The sequence below is a fragment of the Elephantulus edwardii genome, unplaced genomic scaffold (assembly GCF_000299155.1).
Source record: "Elephantulus edwardii isolate Elephantulus edwardi_28Jun2011 unplaced genomic scaffold, EleEdw1.0 scaffold00100, whole genome shotgun sequence".
Lineage (NCBI taxonomy): Eukaryota > Metazoa > Chordata > Mammalia > Macroscelidea > Macroscelididae > Elephantulus > Elephantulus edwardii.
The window spans coordinates 12,585,333-12,604,020 of NW_006399850.1; the positions used below are offsets into that span (position 1 = coordinate 12,585,333).

The 18,688-nt window shown below is 37.8% G+C and overlaps 1 pseudogene; it reads right to left on the reverse strand.

Annotated features, from left to right (window-relative positions):
- Positions 1-720: 720 nt before the first annotated feature.
- On the reverse strand, positions 721-5,510 carry LOC102872851 (annotated as a pseudogene).
- Between the last annotated feature and the right edge of the window lie 13,178 nt (positions 5,511-18,688).

The window sequence follows — 18,688 nt, forward strand, 5'->3', positions numbered from 1 at the left end:
TGTTTCAGTGCAGTATACATTATTGAACCGATCTTACTCAGTCTCTCCCCAACCCCAAAGTCAGTCCCGTTCTACAACAGTGGCACCATGTCCTTTTGTGACTGGGATACTACACTCAGCATAATGTCCTCCAGAGTCACCCATTTTGAATAATATTGCATGAGTTCCTTATTTTTCAATGCAGCACAGTATTCTATTGTGTGAATATACCACAGCTTCTCTATCCATTCATTTTTTGATGAGCACTTAGGTTGTTTCCAGCTTCTTGTTATTGTGAACAAAGCCGTGGTAAACATGGGTGTGCATGAAATAACACTCCTCATTAAAAAGGAAAAGAACAGAACAATCAGGAGAGCATGAACACTCTCTATGCTCCAGAAAGCTTGGATTTACCTGCCAAATGTAAAAAGTAAACTTGGGTCCTTAGATGTGACATTAAAATACAGCCAACGTGGCTGGGCCATCAGCAGAAAGGCGTATCTGAGGGAAGGATGAGGCCCTGCTGGGCCCCCAAAGCCATGTGGTCAGAGTTGAGAACTTTTCCAAAGAGTCCTGTGGAGAGGCCTAGCCTTGAGATCTGTCCCTCACGAGATGGCGAGGGAAGCTCGGCCACCTCTTAGCCTGGACTGCTGCGCATGGGCAGTGTCTGTGGGCTCCTCAGGCCAAAGGACGCTGGCTTGGGCCTACCAACTGGGCCCCATAAAGGGCTGGGGAGGCGTCTCAGGTGGACTCAAGCGTGTTGAGAGAGAATAAGTGGTGGTTGGTGGGCGTGGAGAAGTAGAGCTGCCCACTGGGTGTGTGGTTGTCCCAGATGCTTTGCCCCAGTGTCCACTCAAAGTCCAGCAGCTGCCCTATGAAGTTGAAGTTGGGCGAGATGTTGCACTTTTTCCTCTTGACGAAGTTATAGGTGTTGTTGAGTGTCAGGTTCATCTTCTGCATCAGGTAAGCCACGGTGAAAGTCACAGAGCATCTGATTGATGCCTTACAGGCAGGGCACGAGGACATATTTCTTGGAGTGGGCCTCATCAATGAAGCTGATGGCCTCCGGGAAGAACTGGGACAGGTTCTGGCTCCAGTGGTCAGAGATAGGAGTCTGCTTGTAGGTGAACTCTTCGTCATGCTCAAAGGCATTGGGCAGGTTGGGCTTGACATTGAGGATGTAATGCCGTACTTGCCTAGCACGTCCAGGTCGGTGGAGTCCTTGGCGCAGCCAAGGTAGAGGGAGGGCAGGAACTGGACGGGGAAGGCCAGCTGGCTAGATTACACGGGACTGCCATTTGACTCATTGGCACTGCTGGGCAGCTCCTGGTCGGGCTCGCCATCAGAGCAGTCAGAACTAATTTGCAGGCCTCTTAGGCCCAGCACCAAGATGGGCGGTGGGCGGCTCGGGGAGGACGAATTGTCCATGTTGGTCTTGCAGTGCCCGGAGTCCTCCGTCTGGAACTTGTTGAAACCACCTTGGAGGTAGTACGCCTGGCAGCCTTCGCCTTCATCACGCAGCTTCTGGAGGAGCCGACAGAGCACTGATGTGGGAGCCCTGGGCTCCAGCTGCCACTTGGCAGTGGCCTCATCATAGAGCAATACGATGGCCACCTTGCAGCGTGTAGCAAAACGCTCCTTGTAGACGTAGTTGAGGATGATGGAGCGAATGGGCAGGTGCCCTTGCTTAGGCAACGCAGCATAAGGCCTGGGATGGCCAGGTTGATGGCCGTCTCGATGTGCGAAGACTCGAAGAGCTCGTGCGGCCGGCAGTCGAGCAGCAGCAGGGACGCACCTCCACGCGCTTCCAGCTCTTCCTGCAGCCACTCCGCACACTTGCAAGGAAAGGATCCGGCTCAGTCACCGCAGCCTACAGGACCAGGACCCTACACCGGGCTCAGACCCTGCCCCCGCCCCCCGCCCCCCACCACTGTTGCCGCCGCCCGCGCTGGGGGGCCGTGGAGCTGGTTTTTCATGGGGAGCGCGGGAGGCCCAGGTCCTGGGAAGGCGCCAGGGCCAGGCGCCGTCCTCCCTCTGAGCTGTGCGCTCCTCGCCCTGGGCTCCAGGCCTCAATCCTGCCCGCCTGGCCCCCAATACTCTGCTGAAACACAACTCTTAGTCCAGCTCTCTGATTCATAGCAAGTAATTATGAAGATCATGGCTGAATCAGGCACACTTTAGTCTCTAAACTGACATCATTGCTTCTCAGTACTCTGGAGAGGTCCCTGAGAACAGATTTTCCCAAAGCAATGAATCTTTATTTCCTGGATGCTGGTAACAAGAGTGCTGGTTGTGAAGCCAAACAAGCGGAAGCTGTTAACAATCTCAATCTCTTCACCTTCTATATGATGCTGCCAATGGCCCAATGGTGAGACACTTTATTTTCTTGATATTGAGCTTCAATCCATATTGAAGACTACAGTCCTTGACTTTTTGCAGCAAGCACTTCAGACTCTCCTCAGTTTCAGCAAGCAGGGTTGTGTCATCTGCATAACGCAGGTTCTTGATGAATCTTCCTCCAAACCTGATGCCACATTCCTCCTCCTCCAAGAGCCATGTTTTGTTCTACCTATAGATTGAAAAGCTGTCAAAGCAAAGGGAAGAAATCAAAATGGGGAGGAGCTGAACAGAAGATTTCAAAGAGTGGCATAGGAAGACAAAGCGAAGTAGTATAGTGAAATGTACAAAGAGCCAGAGTTGGAAAATGAAAAGGGATGAACTCACTCAGCATTCCTTAAATGGTAGGAACTGAAGAACAAATTTAAGTCTTGAGTTGTAATCCTTAAGGTTGCTGTGAACAGAATGCTGAATGACCTGGGAAGCATCAAAAGAAGATGGAAAGAGTACACTGAGTCACTATACCAGAAAGAATTGACTAACACAGAAGAATTTCATGAAACAACATATGATCAAGGGCCTATGGTGACAAAGGAGGAAGTTCAAGCTACTCTGAAGGAATTGACAAAAAACAAGGTCCCAGGAGTTGATGTCATACCAATTGATTTATTTCAACAAACAGATGCTGCTCTGGACATGCTCACCAGGTTGTGCCAAGAAATTTGGAGGACTGACTGGAAGAGATCCATATTAATTCCCATTCCAAAAAAAGGTGATCTAACGAAGTGTGGAAATTAAAAACCATTTCATTAATATCACATGCCAAGCAAGATCCTGCTGAAAAGTGTCCAAAGATATATGTAACAGTACATTAACAGAGAACTGCCAGATGTACAGGCTGGGTTTAGAAGAGGCAATGGCATTAGGGACAGTATAGCCAATGTTAGATTTTAACTCAAAGCAGAGAGTATGAGAGGAATGTCTATTTGTGTTTCATTGACTACACAAAGACATTTGATTGTGTGGATCACTACAAAATGTGACTAACTCTGAGAAGAATGGTAATTCCAGAACACTTAGTTGTGCTTAAGAGAAGCCTATATTTTGGACCACAAGGCAGTTGTCAGGACAGAGCAAGGAAACACTTTATGGTTCAGGATCAGGAAAGATGTGCATCAGGGATGTATCCTATCTCAATACTTGTTCAATCTCAATAACAGCCTTAGTTTATTATGATCCACATCATCAAATGCCTTTGCATAATCAATAAAATACAAATAGACATTCTTTTAGTATTCTTTGCTTTCAGCCAGGATCAAATTTATATAAGCAATGATATCTTTCATATCATGGCCTCCTTTAAACTTGACTTGAACTTATAGCACTTATCTCTGTAGTATTCTAGCCATTTTTCAAATGATATTCAGCAATCTTTTTTTTTGTATGTGATATGAATGGCATTTTTTTAATAATCTCCACAGTGTGTTGTATCATCTTTCTTGAGAATGAGAAAAAAAGACAAATGGATGTGTTCTTCCAAATTTCCTAGCATAAACTTGTGAGCATCTCAGGGTTGTATCTGTTTGCTGAAACATGTTAATTAGTATCCCATTCACTCTTTTATCCTTATTTTTTTACAATGCCTTAAGTGAGCTTGAATTTCTTCCTTCTTTACTATTGACTCTTGTTCATATGGTACTTCCTAATATTTCTGTTTAACCAATCCTTTTTGATACAGTGATTCTCTGTGTTCCTTCCATCTTCTTTTAATGGTTCCAGGATCATTTAAGGTTATGGCCATAATATCTCTCAATATTGCAACTTGGGCCTTGAAGATGTTTTTCAGTTATTTCAATCTGAGAAATGCTAAGAAAGTTCTTCCTTTTTTATTCTCCATCTCTAGTTCTTTTCACATTCTATTGCTTTGTTTTATCTTCCTGAGCTGGCTTTTGACATTTTTTGTTTCTTTTACTTCTAAATTTTTCTCATTCGTGTTTTGATTCCTCAACACTCTAGTTCAATTTTCAGAGTCTCTTCTTTCATCCATTTTCATCTTCCTCTGTATTTTTAATGACCATTTTCCCTCTTCATGGTCAATATCCTTGGTGTCATCACAAAACTCATCTGGCCTTTGATCATTGGTGTTCAATGCTGCAAACCTGTTTTTATTATGATATTTTAAAATTCAGGTGAAATAGACTTAAGATCATATTTTGGTCCCCATGGATTTATTTTCCTTTTTGACATCTTCAGTTTGAATTTGCAGATGAGTAATGGATGGTCTGTCCCACTGTTAGTACCTGGCATGATTTTGACTGATGATATTGAACTTTTCCAACAATTTCTTCAACAAATGTAATCATTCTGATTCTTGAGTTAGCCATCAGGTGAGGTCCATGTGTGAAATCAACTTTTTTTAAGTGTTTTTTTTTTTATGACTAAATAGTTGAACTTAGAAAATTCAGTCATTCTAAGTCCAGCCTCATTTCTGTAACTAAGACTGTAGTTTCTGACAACGTTTACATTTCATTTTCTAATAATTATTAATGCATCTTGATTGCATTGCATGTTTGGTCAATTTCATACTGAAAAAATTATAAAAAATCTTCACCATGTCTGATAAACACTATAACATACACTTTCCTTCACACTCTTCTGGTTTATGATAGTGGTATACTTCCATACTTTGAGTCCATTGCCTTTATCAGTTCATCAGATCTTCCTTTCATATAATAGCATCCTCTTTTATTTGTCCTTTATTATTTTTAAAGTATATGTATATATGGGGAGACTTAGTGTCAGCTGCACACGGCCTCTGGCTTCTTGGGGAGAGCCAGGTAGGAAAGGCTCCAAGCGCTTATGGCTTTCTCTGTGCCCCACTGGAGGTCAGCAGAGCAAACTTACAAGATGAACTGGAGGTCTCTGGCCCAGAGTTGGCCAGCATTTTCGAGTCCCGGAATGGTAAAATACTGTAGGGCCCTCAGGCCTGTTTTTCATTGTTTTTGTTTAAACAGTCTTATAGACCATATAGCCCTGGCGTGTCCACTTGCTATACAGAGGTAACAGGTCGCTGTGAAGCTGAACACTGTGACACTGATGTGTCAAAAGCGATAATGGTTACCCATGATGGACAGGGTTCGGTGGTGCTCCCCAGGTGAAACAAGCTTGGAAACAGGAGTGGCATCCACTTCCATAAGTAGCTTGACCCCTGGAAACTCTACGAACCTGGAGGAAGGATAAAAGCCATGTATGCAAGTGTCAAGGACTTTACTTCACAAAGTTGCTATGAGTCACCTATGACTGATGGGAACTTAAAAACAACAATAATATATGTATATACACACATCTCTCTCTTTCTCTCACACACATACACTTTTGACTGCATAAACTCTGAAATGATTTAATAACTCTCTGTATATCGATCAGTTTCTTCAAGAAAACTCTCAGTATTTTTCTCATAAAAGTCTTTTGAGATTATTATTTCAGAATTGATTATAAAAGGCGCTTTCAACTCTCAATATTTTAATACTGTAATCTGATAAACCCAAACTTTTCCTCTACTTTTCTGAGAAAATAATATCATGTTATAAGTAAAGGTTTATAGATTTCTGTTAGTTTCAAAGGGAACTGGATAAGAGTCTTAATCCTACAATTTCCTAAATATTTATCTCTGAACATTAGCTTCCTCTCCTTTATAACAATCTCTGATGTAAATCCCCCAAATGCCTAGAAAAAATTACTAGAGAGAATGTCTTTGATTGAAAATATCACTTACAATTTATGACTCTATAAATCATAGCCAACTGAAATTGTACCTGTATAAACCTAAGATGTCCTTCTAAGAGAGTCATCTAATACAAAATATATAAAGGGATGGAGAATTGTGCTAATAAGTGTGGAAAATGTGACCAATTGGAAAGGAAAATTTTTAAGTAAACTATTGATGAATTACCAGGGAAGTAACAATTAGGTCTGGAAATAAATCTGTTACTAATTGGTAAATGTTATAATACTCTAACTTATTCTAATGAGAAATCTCAGTGGGAAGACTTTAATGACACAATTATTCTCTCCAATAAAATAACAATTAGTCTGCTTCGTATTGTACTAATTGTTATTAGCAAAGTGTATTGACACTGCTTAAAAGCTATGTATTGAGCTGCTTCTGAAAAGACCTTGCATTATAAGAGTGCTATGGACAGAACTGATCTTTCAACACTTAGTGTTTAAAAATGTATTCTAAACATGTTTAAACAGTTTAATTCAATAACAAAGGTGTGAAGTTTGATTACAACAATTACTCTGTGGGAGAAATATTGGCTGTCTCTTCCCAAGCAACTAACTATTGCCTTTATAAACCCGCTGGAATGTCAGCTATGGGTCAGTTCCAACTTGATGACACAACAACTGTTTTGAGAAGTTTTATATTTACAAATCTTTGTTGCAAATACAACAAAGAATTTGTTTCTTTTTCACTCATTATTCATGCCCTCCTTCATAGGGTCGCTATGAGTCGCCTGCAACTCGACGGCACTTAACAACAACAACATTATTTAAATTTTGCACCAAAGTGGTACATTTATTGTTGTTTTTAAGCCAATATTTATACATCATTAACTGTGATACACACTTAATATTAGGTTCAACTCTTTCTTCTGTACAGTTATTTGTATTATGACAAATGCACAATGCATTTATTATATATTTTCATATCCTAAAATATGCTCTATTTCATCTCTTGATTCTCTCTTTAAATCTCCCTAACAACTACTATTCTTCTTACTATCTCTCTAGTTTTACATGTTTCAGAATGCCGTGTAGTTGGAGTATTATGATATGTAGTCTTTTCAAAATATCTTTATTCACTCATATTTTCATGATTGATAATTCATTTATTTTTATCACTGAATATTATTCCACAATATAAATATGTTATAGTTTTTTAATTCATTCACCCATCAAGGAATATCACTTGTTTCCAGTTTTTGGACCACTATGAAATATATATGTGTAGGTTTTTGAATAGTCATAATTTTTCAAATCAGTTGGGTAAACACCTAACATTGCAAATGCTGAATTACAATGTAATTTAGCTTTGTAAAACACCTCCAGACTATTTTTCCAAATGGCAGTACTATTTGAATTACTATCAGCAATGAATCTATTACTCTACATCTTTGCCATCATTTGGTATTGCCAGCTTTTGTTTGTTTTTACATTTTGAACATTCTGGCAGCTTATATTGAGAAAACACTGTTGTTTAAATTTACAGTTACCTAATGACAACTAAGCATCAGTTGTCCCTGGTCATGAGATGAGCGATATCGTTGCTGATGTCAGATGGATCATTACTGAAAATAAAAAATACCAGATGAATGTCTAGTTATGTGTTATTGACAATGCAAAGGCAAAATTTGGCTATGCACATCAAAACACATTATGCATAACATTGAGAAGAACAGAAATACTATAGCATTTAATTGTGCTTATGCAAAAACTATACCTGGACCAAGAGGCTGTTGTGCAAATGGAACAATGGTTTAACATTTTAAAAAAGGTGTGTGTCTGGGTTGTATCCTTTCTCCGTACCTTTTCAGTATCTGTGCTGAGTAAATTATATAAGAAGTCGGGACCCTATGAAGAAAACTGTGGCATCAGAATCAGAGGAAGACTCATAATTAATCTGCATTATGTAGATGTCACAACCTTGCTCGCTAAAAGTAAGGAGCACTTGAAGAACTTAACTCAATATTAAGAAAACAAAAATTCTTACCACTTTCTATGAAGAATAATATGGTATCAAGAATGGAAGAAGATTCATCAACTATCAGTTATGCAGATGAAACAATATTGTTTGCTGAACATGAGGAGGATTTGAAACACTTGCTATAGAAGATCGACGAGTACTACAACCTTCAATATAGATTGCATCTCACCGTCAACTATTCTTAACAGTAGACCAAATATGCAACATCATGACAGATGGAGAAATGATTGAAGATGTCAACAATTTCCTCTTACTTGGATCCACAACCAACACTCTTGGTACTAGAAGTCAGGAGATCAGGAAACATAATGCACTGAGAAAGTCTGCAACTGGAGACCTATCCAAATTATTGAGGAGCAATGATATTAGTTTGAGGATGAAGGTGTGCCTGATTCAGGCCATGGAAAGAGAGTTTTAGGGGGGGAGGGGATATTAAATCTAATACATATGGAGGTACTGGAAAAGTTATCTACCATCTTTATCTTTGTGTTCTTGGAGTCCCATTCTTATAAATGTTATCCATAAAATGTGTATACTATCAAATGTCTTTTCATGCTCAATAAAATAAAATAAAATTCAAGCAAACACCATTGGGCTTCTTTCAGCTCAGATCTGCCTGATATTAGTAATAATATTCCTCATCACAGGATCTTTTAATGATTCCACCTTTAATTTCTGGCAGTTTGTACTGTTATAGCCTTTCAAAGATAATCTTCAGAAAGATGTTTGCTGGCATGTGATATTAATGATATAGTTCATTAATTTGTCCATTCTATTGGATCACATTTTTAAATAGGAATAAATATGATAATTTGATGTTGTTTTATTGATATGAGTCTACTTGGTAATTATTCCATATTTTAACAAACACCATGCTGTTTTGTAAGTCATCATTTTAAAGTAGCCTTAAAACTGGATATTGTCAGTGTTCTAACTTTGTACTTCAGTAGTTTTTATTAGGGATTTTTTGCCCATTCTCTTGTAGATTATCTTCTTGATATTCTCAGAATGAAATTCTGGAACTTAGATTGGAATAAACAGATCTGTCTGTTCTCATGTTAGTCCATGGAATGTTTAATACTCTTTATCAAGCACCACAACTCAAAGGCATTGCTTCTTCTTCTTCTATCATACTTAGTTGTAGTCCGGCTCTCATCTGAGAATAATCGTAAAGTAACTGCAAAGACGATGGCCAAGATCAGATACACTTTAGTCTCCAGACTGACATCATTGCCCTTCTGCACTCTGAAGAGGTCCCTGACATCAGATTTCCCAAATACAATTTGTGGTTTGATTTCCTGACTGTTGGTGTTGATTATGGAACCAAGCAAGCTGAAATTGTTAGCAATTTCAATCTCTTCTCTATCATGGCATCAAGCTTGGAGGTAGACTCATCAACAATCTGCATTATGCAGATGACACAACTTTGCTTGCAGAAACTGAGGAGGACCTGAAGTGCTCGCAATAGAATGTCAAGGACTACGGCCTTCAATATGGATTGAAGTTCGACATCAAGAAAACAGAGATTCTCACTATTGGGCTAACCATCATGATAGATGGTGAAGAGACTGAGATTGTTAACAGCTTGTTTGGTTGGCTCTATAATCGACACTTTTGGTACCAGCAGCCAGGAAATTAAAAGATGAATTGCATTGGAAAAGTGTACTGTCAGAGACCTCTCTAAAGTACTGAAGAACAATGATGTTAGTCTGGAGAGTAAGGTGAACCTGATACAAGCCATGGTCTTTGCAATTACTTGCTACGCATCAGAGACCTGGACAATGACAGGATGATAGGAGAGTTTATGCCTTTGAGCTGTGGTGTTGGAGAAGAGTTTTGAATATATCATAGACTGCTGAGAGAACAAACAAGTTCATCCTAGAGAGGGTGAAGCCAGGCTGCTCTTTGGAGGAAATAATTCTGAAGCTTCTTCTGACATATTTTGGACATGTTGCAAGGCAACATCAGTCCTTACAGAGGGACATCATGCCTGGGAGGGTGGAGGGACAGTGCAGGAGAGGACGACCCTCGATGAGAGGGAGTCGCAGACAACTTGACAGCACATAACAACAACAACAACAACAATCAAGATGCTGCCAGTGGTAAGAAATTTTATATCTTTTTCTGCTGAGCTTCAATCCATATTGAAGACTTGACCTATTGTAGCAAACACCTCAGGTCCTCCTCAGTTACAGCAAGCAAATTTAGGTCATCTGCATAATGCAGGTTGTTGATGAGTCTTTCTTGAATTCTGTTACTGCATTCTTTCTCAAAAGTCCTGCCTCCAGAATGATTTGTTGAGGAGGACAGGATGCCATTACCAAAAGCCCAGCCTGCACGCGGGTGGCTTTCTGGTTTAATAATTAAAGAGAACCCTTTTTCCTCTGTCCTGCATGCAGGCTGGCAAACTTAGAGTCCTGCATGCAAGCAAGCACAAGATGGTATCTCTTCCTAGTAAGAAAACATCCTGGTCGTCTCAGTCCTCTGACTCCTCTCATGTGAAAAACAACGTCTATCATAAGGAACAGATTGTGTACCCTTCCTTGCTCAATTGTTTCTGTACCTGCCTTTTACGATTCTATGAAAAATGAGAAATGAGATCATAGCAAATATTCCTATAGAAATAAAACAAAGCAGACCCTCGGGGCTACAGTCTTGTATCGTATTTTGTGTTTGTCTGTCTTCTCTGTGTCATTTCTTCCAGGCAATCTTTAAAGGTTTGCAGCAATTTGTTCTGCATTGTTGTGGGTTTTCAAATGAGAGGGAGATTGCCCACTTATTGAGAGACCGACATAGATATTTCACAAAGGGAAAAAACAAAACAAAAAACCCACAGACTAATGTCAATTTATTTTAGTAGAAGGCTTCTAAAATTCATTATTACTAATTATAACTTTTGAATACTGTATAAACATTGGTATTTGCTTTATAATTATTTCAAAGTTCTTATAAATACATTTTAATGTCCATTGTATTTTTTAGGATACAAACTCCTTTAGATTCATATATTCAAATGTCAACTGTGTTTTGGGAATTTTATTTGCAACTCAGTTCATTACCTTCAATTTGAAACTGGCCTATAACTAAACCTCTATTGGTTCCCTAATGCTATATATCCCATGGCAGCAGATTGCCTGTCTTTCTTCTACGGAGCCTGTGATGTGTTTGAAACACCAGAGAGGTGTCACCATTGGCTTATCAGCACAACTGCCTATGGTTGAGGCCAATCCTTTACATCAAAGAATTCTTGTCTTAATTACACAATCTTATTTATACAACAGCTCAAAAAGAATATTCTTGTATTATATATTTTGCTTCTTTTTGTTTCTTAGACTTTCTTTAAAACTCTAAGTTGTAACAGAAAAAAATCATTAAGGATTCAGGAAGAATCTTGAATGAAAGTGAATTTTAGTTTAATAGTGTAGTAATGTCTAGTTTTACATGACTGTTGTTGTTGATATGTGCCATCGAGTCGTTTGTGACTCATAGCGACCCTATGTACAAGAGCTCTAAGCTCTGTTCTACCCTGTGCCAACCTAGCCATCTCAAATGCACTTATTCCCACCGCTCTAGTCACAGAATCGATCCACCTCATTGAAGGTCTTCCTCTCCTTCCCCGCCCCTCCACTCTGCCAAACATGATCTCCCTCTTCAAGGGCAAGTCTCACCTTGTACCAATGCCCCAAGTATGTCAGACGAAGCTTCAGAATCCCTGACTCCAAAGAGAATTCTGACTTCACCTTCTCCAGGACAAACCTGTCTTTTCTCCTAGCAGTCCATGGTATATTCAACACTCTTCTCCAGCACCACAGCTCAAAGGCATCAATTCTCTTTCTATCAACCCTATTCACTGTCAAACTCTCTGATGAATAGCACGTAATTGTGAAGACTATAGCCCGGATCAGGCACACCTTAGTCTCCAGCCTGACACCATTTCTCTTCAGTACTCTTGAGAGGTCCCTCACAGCCAACTTTCCCAATGCAATTCATCTCTCGATTTCCTGGCTGCTGTTACCAAGAGTGTTGATTGTGGAGCCAAGCAAACTAAAACTCTTAACTATCTCAATCTCTTCACCATTCATACTGATGCTGCCAATTGTCCCAGTGGTGAAAATCTTTGTTTTCTTGATGTTGAGCTTCATATAGGAGGCTGCAGTCCTTGACCTTCTGCAGCAAGTATGTCAGGTCCTCCTCAGTTTTAGCAAGCAGGGTTGTGTCATCTGCATAACGCAGGCTGTTGATGATTCTTCCACTAATCCTGATGCCACATTCCTCTTCATAGAGCCCAGTGTCTCAGATGATCTGTTCTACATACAGATTGAAAAGTTATGGAGACAGAATACATCTCTGACGGACCCCCTTCTTGATTTTGAACCATGTAGTATCTCCTTGCTCTGTTCTGAGGACTGCCTCTTGGTTCAAGTATAGGTTTTACATTAGCACAAATGCTCTGGGATTTCCATTCTTCTCAGAGTTAGGCACAGATTGTGGTGATCCACACAGTCAAAAGCCCTTGGCAAGCACTTTGAATTCAATGTTTCTTTTTGTCTTCCTTTCCCTTTTCTGACAAGCTTTATGTTTAGACTTAGTTGTTCATTTATTTCTATCCCATTCTGAATATTGTGAAATATTTTCAAAAATCAGATGTACATAGAAGATGTAATAGATACTATAGTATAGTCATATTATAGCTTATTTCGCTTTTCCAAAGGTTTAAAATAACTAGTTATGTAAACTAATATATAATATGTAATATGTAACAGATAATATAATATAGTCATATCATAGCTTATTTAGCTTATTTACATGACTAGTTATTTTAAACTTTTGGAAAATTTCTTGGTTTTGTTTAGAAGGTGTCTCCTTTGAGAATGTACAACTGATTTTTTAAAAATATTTCACAGCATTCAGAATGGAATGGAAATAAATGAACAACTAAATCTAAACATAAACTTTGTCAGAAGAGGGAAAGGAAAAAAAAAATCATTGAATTCAAAGTGAAAATGCTTGCCAAGACAGTAAGGATTTCCATTTGCTACAGCCAAAATGTGACACTTCTAGATATTAATTTACATGTTAGTGCTAACATAAAAATTCTTTTAGGAACTCATATTACTTATTTATAAATATGAGTACATGAAAGTGGTTATAAGAAATGATTTTGACATGTTGAAATTGTCAGTAACTATCTTTTTCAGGCAAAAATAACTTTCTTTCAAATATTATCTGTACAACTTGTTGTGTCTTGATCAATTTATTTAAAATTGTATGTAAGCAAAAGTTAATATATTCTCTTTTAAATAAAGCTCATTGCTGAGTTTTCTGTGATAATTTTTATTTTCCACGGGATTATGATTCTTTTGGAAAAGTTATGTTATTTGTAAATGAAAAGTATAATTCACATACATTATATTTACCATTCTATTAATCATAACTAAAATGACATCTTGTATTACAAGAACTGTGATTTCCATAAGAATGAGATCTGAAGATTTTACAAAACCAGACAATTAGAACATTTCTATAAAATGCTTCATTTAAATTCATGTCAGTTTAAAAGATTATTATAGCAATTATTTTCTCATAAAGAAAACCCATATTTCAGCCTATAATTAATCACATTGACAGTGACTGAAATATATCATAGTTTATTTTTATTAGTGGGAGGCTGTTTTATGTAATCATAAAGTAGTATGATTTAAAGTAAGAATTCTTAGTATATTAATGTGAAATAAATAAAGCAACTTTGAAGGTTGTACATTATTGTGGACCTCTTTCAAATTTCTTAGAGAAACATAGCAATATATTCATGGATTATATATTTTTCAAAATTTGAAATATACTTTTGAGGTTGAATCCAATTAAAATCTGTTCACTTTATAAACTGGCTGTGATGCAGAAGTTGTGAGCCTTCCTGAGATCCACAAGAAAGGAAGTTAAATTTGAGTTTTAATTAATTAGGGATTAAAGGATCATCTTTAGTGAATTTTACTGATTTCTATATTTAGTTAATACTGGTCATCAAGTAGATATATTTCCCACTTTTCTAACTTTCCTGGCATCAACCACAAAGCAGGGGAGTGGGACAGAAAGTATATTATAATAAGTTCCATGGTATATAATTGTGGACTTATCTGTAGAGTGGTCTAGAAGCAAAGTCGTAAATAATCAGAATGAAAAAGTATTGAAGATTCATGCAATCATGCCATGAGCTAAATTCCTAGCAGAGGATTTCACGTACTCAATTCCTTATCAGATTCTTCTGGAAAGTATATGCTCAGTAATATAACATACATGATTATTCACACAATATGTTTTATTTTATTTTCTAGTTTTATGAGGTTTATGCAAAACAGAAATTATCAGAATTCCTAATTTTTAATACTATGCATACGTTGGTGGTATTACAAAGTATATAAAAATATAAAGTGACATAATCCATAAGTGGCATCAATTCTCAATAACAAAAATAACAAATCAGCTATGATGAGGTAACACGGAATTATCTTAATAGTTTCACCATGGTCCAGGCTATAGTCTTTGTAATTATTTGCCATGCATCAGAAAGTTGGACAGTAAATAGGGTTGAAAGAAAGAGAATTGATGCCTTTGAGCTGTGGTGCTGGAGAATAGTGTTGAATATAGCATGGATTGCTAGAACAGACAGGTTTGTCCTGGAGAAGGTGAAGCCAGAATCCCCCTGGAGTCAAGGATTCTGAAGCTTCGTCTGACATACTTTGGGCATATTGCAAGGAGAGACTGGCCCTTGGAGAGGGACATCATGTTTGGCAGAGTGGAGGGGTGGTGAAGGAGCGGAAGACCTTCGATGAGATGGATCGATTCTGTGACTGGAGTGGTGGGGATAAGTGCGTTTGACATGGCTAGGTTGGCACAGGATAGAACAGAGTTCAGAGCTCTTGTACATAGGGTCACTATGAGTCGCAAACAACTTGATGGCACACAACAACAACAACATAGAAATTTATAAAAAGAATTGTATTATGAAGAAGATAATGATATAAACAAAATATATGAGGATAATAACAAGTGTCTCAGAAGATTAATTTTTAAAATACTTACATTTTCTCATTTTATAATGCTTAAGAGAGCTCTGGTGGTTTAGTAATAAGGAGTCACACTGACAACCAACAGGAATGTGGCTCGAATACACCACCTGCTCCATGGTAGATAGGAAAGCTTCTCCCTGGAGATTTACTGCCTCTGAAAACTCACTGGAGGGTCAGCTATCGTTGGATTTCAGATCCATGTCAATGTCTAAGAAGAACATCTAGGAGCTCAGTGCCATAATGCATATGATACTGTAATGCTAACACAGAGGTTAGTTTTTCAAATCAACCAGCCACTCTTGGGTACAATGTATGTCAGAAGTCAGATTTTAAAATAAATTATTTATTTCTGAATTCTAGACTTCTCACAGCATTTATCAGTATTTTAAAATTTGTAATTTGTTGTCATGTATTTTCTCAGGGTAAACAAGTTGTTAATAAATAACCTAAACTGTGGTTAGGTGTTATCAAGTTGACTGCAGCTCATAGCAGACACAAAGGTAGACCAGCTTCTCAGTGGAAAAAAGGATGGGCAATCTCCTCTGTGAGATTTACTGCCTCTGAAAACCCACTGAAAGGTCAGCTATTAGTTCCAACTCATTTGTACACAATGGCAAATGGCACATGAGAGTGAACCTATAAACAGTAGTTTGAAACCTTGCTCTATCCTTGTTTTCTTCACAATGTCTGCCATTTTCAAGCCTACTGTGGTAATCAAAACACCAATTTATTTTACTGAGAGTCTTCCTTTTTTCTGTTATTTCTATTTTTCTAAGCAAGATATCTTTTCCAAAGGACTGACAAATAGATCAAATAAAGTTTCACCACCCTTGCCTCTAAGGAACATCCTGCTTGTACATCCCAAGTTACTATTTATAATTTTATTATATTTTTATTATACTCTTTATAAAAAAATGTAAAATATATAAAATTGTAAGGTCTTTGATGATAGTTATACTGTTAACATGATAAGTCACGTGTTGTTATTGAAGTATACAGGTAAAAAATATTGAACTGGCAATTCTTATATTTGTCAACAAAAACTTAAAATGAAATATAAGGAGCTCTAGTGGCCTAGTAGCAAGAAGCTGCACTGCAATCCCAAAGGCATGCCGTTTGAATCTACCAAATGCACTGCTGGAGAAGGAGGTGCACTCTTCTGCTGTGCCAATTGGATCCTATCTGATTAGATGGTACACTAAAACGAAAACAACAAAAATTCTGTGTATCTACTAAAACTTTAAAAAGAAATCAATGCATTCTCTTACTTTCCCAAGAGGAATGTTGGCTGCAGAGTAGTCAAAATAATTGACTGTTAACTTTAATATTAGCAGATCGATCTGTCAGTCACATAGCAGGAATTTGTTTTTGTAAAGACTTAAAACCTGGGAAACCCTGAGAGACAGTTTTGCTCTGCATTATAACCTTCTCTATGAATCAGAACTGTATGGTAAAACAGGTGTGGGAACTGAAAGTAAGCAAAGAAGCTTTATTGGAAATCTCAGGCTCTTGAGCAAGATTCTCTGACTTGGGCTGAAGGGAAGGAGAGACAGAGCGACAAGGTGGCAGAAAGGGTCACAAAAGTTTGCATATGGCGTGAAGAGAAACTGGCCTTTTAAAAGACTAGGGGAGGAAAGGGCCATATTTGGGCAGAGGAAGTATTTTTAGTTCACTGATTGGCTGTAGCTGCCAGTGGTAGTGGTGACATCTGATGACACTGTAAAATGGGCAGTCTCTTGGCAGAGGAAGCAGTCGTGGAGTCTGCTGATTGGCTGTGGCAGTTGTCAGCAAGGTAGGCTGGGAGTGAGTCTCATAGGACCTATCAAGAACCAACTCAGTGGCAGTGTGACTTTTTTGTTGGCTTAAGGTCCCCAAAACTTGTCCCTTGATGAACAATAAATTGTCACAGTTGAATGGTTTGTGTGGGGTGTTTTTTTTTTTAGATATTGTTATTTCTTCCAAAACAAGTTTTATGCTCTTCTCCTAAATATAATTGTCTTATAAATAATATTACAAAGCTTCTTATTTGTTGCAAAGAGAATTCATCACATAAAAACTATTGCACAGTGTTTGCAGTAACTAGACCTTCCCATGATCTTTGTGTAGTTAAGTGACTTGTACACTACATTTCTGTGCAGTGGTGAATGTGGTAAATAGGTTTGGGAGAACATTTATCAAAGATAGCTTTATGAATGCATAAATGCAGTCCAATAAAACAGAAAAAGCAAAAATTATTTGTTTTTACTATATTTTGAATACTATATACATTATGAATACAAATATTGTTATGTAAGAAATTGTAAACTGTAGCATAGTTTTTGTAAACCAAAAGAAGCACATCTATATCTGCTCTTTAATTAAATCATTCTTCAAAGTTGGTAATTATTTAGAAACCATTCCTACACAGGCAGACACATACTAGATGGCCACAAGGCTTAAGAAATTACAGTTTAGGAAGCCTCTCTCCTTTTTGTCCCATATTCTTTTGTTTCATTGAAAGTCTTTTCCTTTTGTTTACTATATTTCAAATGAGAAAATGTTGCTCATTGGCAATATTAACATTTTACATTTTATCTCCAGGGACATGTGACAATGGGATATCTCATTTGCAAGTTGAAATAGGAGAAAAAAAATCTTTTTTGCATATTTTTCTGTCATCATCTGGGTGGTTAGACTTACATACATTTCACAGGACAACTCTTTTAATAGGGTCTAGATAAATTTTGCAACTATGAAAAAAGAATGAAATACACTAAAATATTGAGGAATTTGTAATTCAGTACTCAAATTAAGCTGCAATTATAAGGTTTGTAATTTCCTTTTTTTACTAAATTTAATTATGTGAACAGCTTCTTGTAAGAGCAAGACTTTAGTTATTATAAAAACACCTCATTTTATTGAATTTCATTTGGTTGTGCTTCAGAGACTTTTTTAAAAAAATAAGCATTTGTGATATAGAGCAAGTCAATTAGTACCTTTTTTTAACAGCATGTAATCATTTAAGTCTCTGTATTTTGGTAGTTATTACAATATTTCAAACATTTTGCACATGTAACAGAATGTTGGTCCTGTTTGGTGCTGTCGTGTATGACTCATAGCAACCCTATGAACAAAAGATTTGTACCAGGTTTCATCCTGCGCCAAGCCCACATTTCCTGACACACAAGAGCCCATTGCAGCAGTCACTATGTCAATCCAACTGACTGAAGGTCTTCCTTTCTTTTGCCGAACCTCCACCCTTCCTATCATCATGCTCTTCTTCAAGGGATAGCACCTCCTAGCAACATGGCCAAAGATTGTAAGATGAAGCCTTATCATTTTTGCCTCTAAAGAGCACTCCAGCTGCACCTTCTACCATACATATCTAGTTTTTCTCTTGGTCATCCATAGGACATGCTCTTCTCCAACACCACAGCTCAAAGGTGTAAATTATTTTCCTGTCATTTTTATTCATTGTCCAACTCTCAGATATGCTCAAGTGATCAGAAGACTATGACCTGAATCAAACACACTTTAGTCTTCAAACTGTTATCATTAA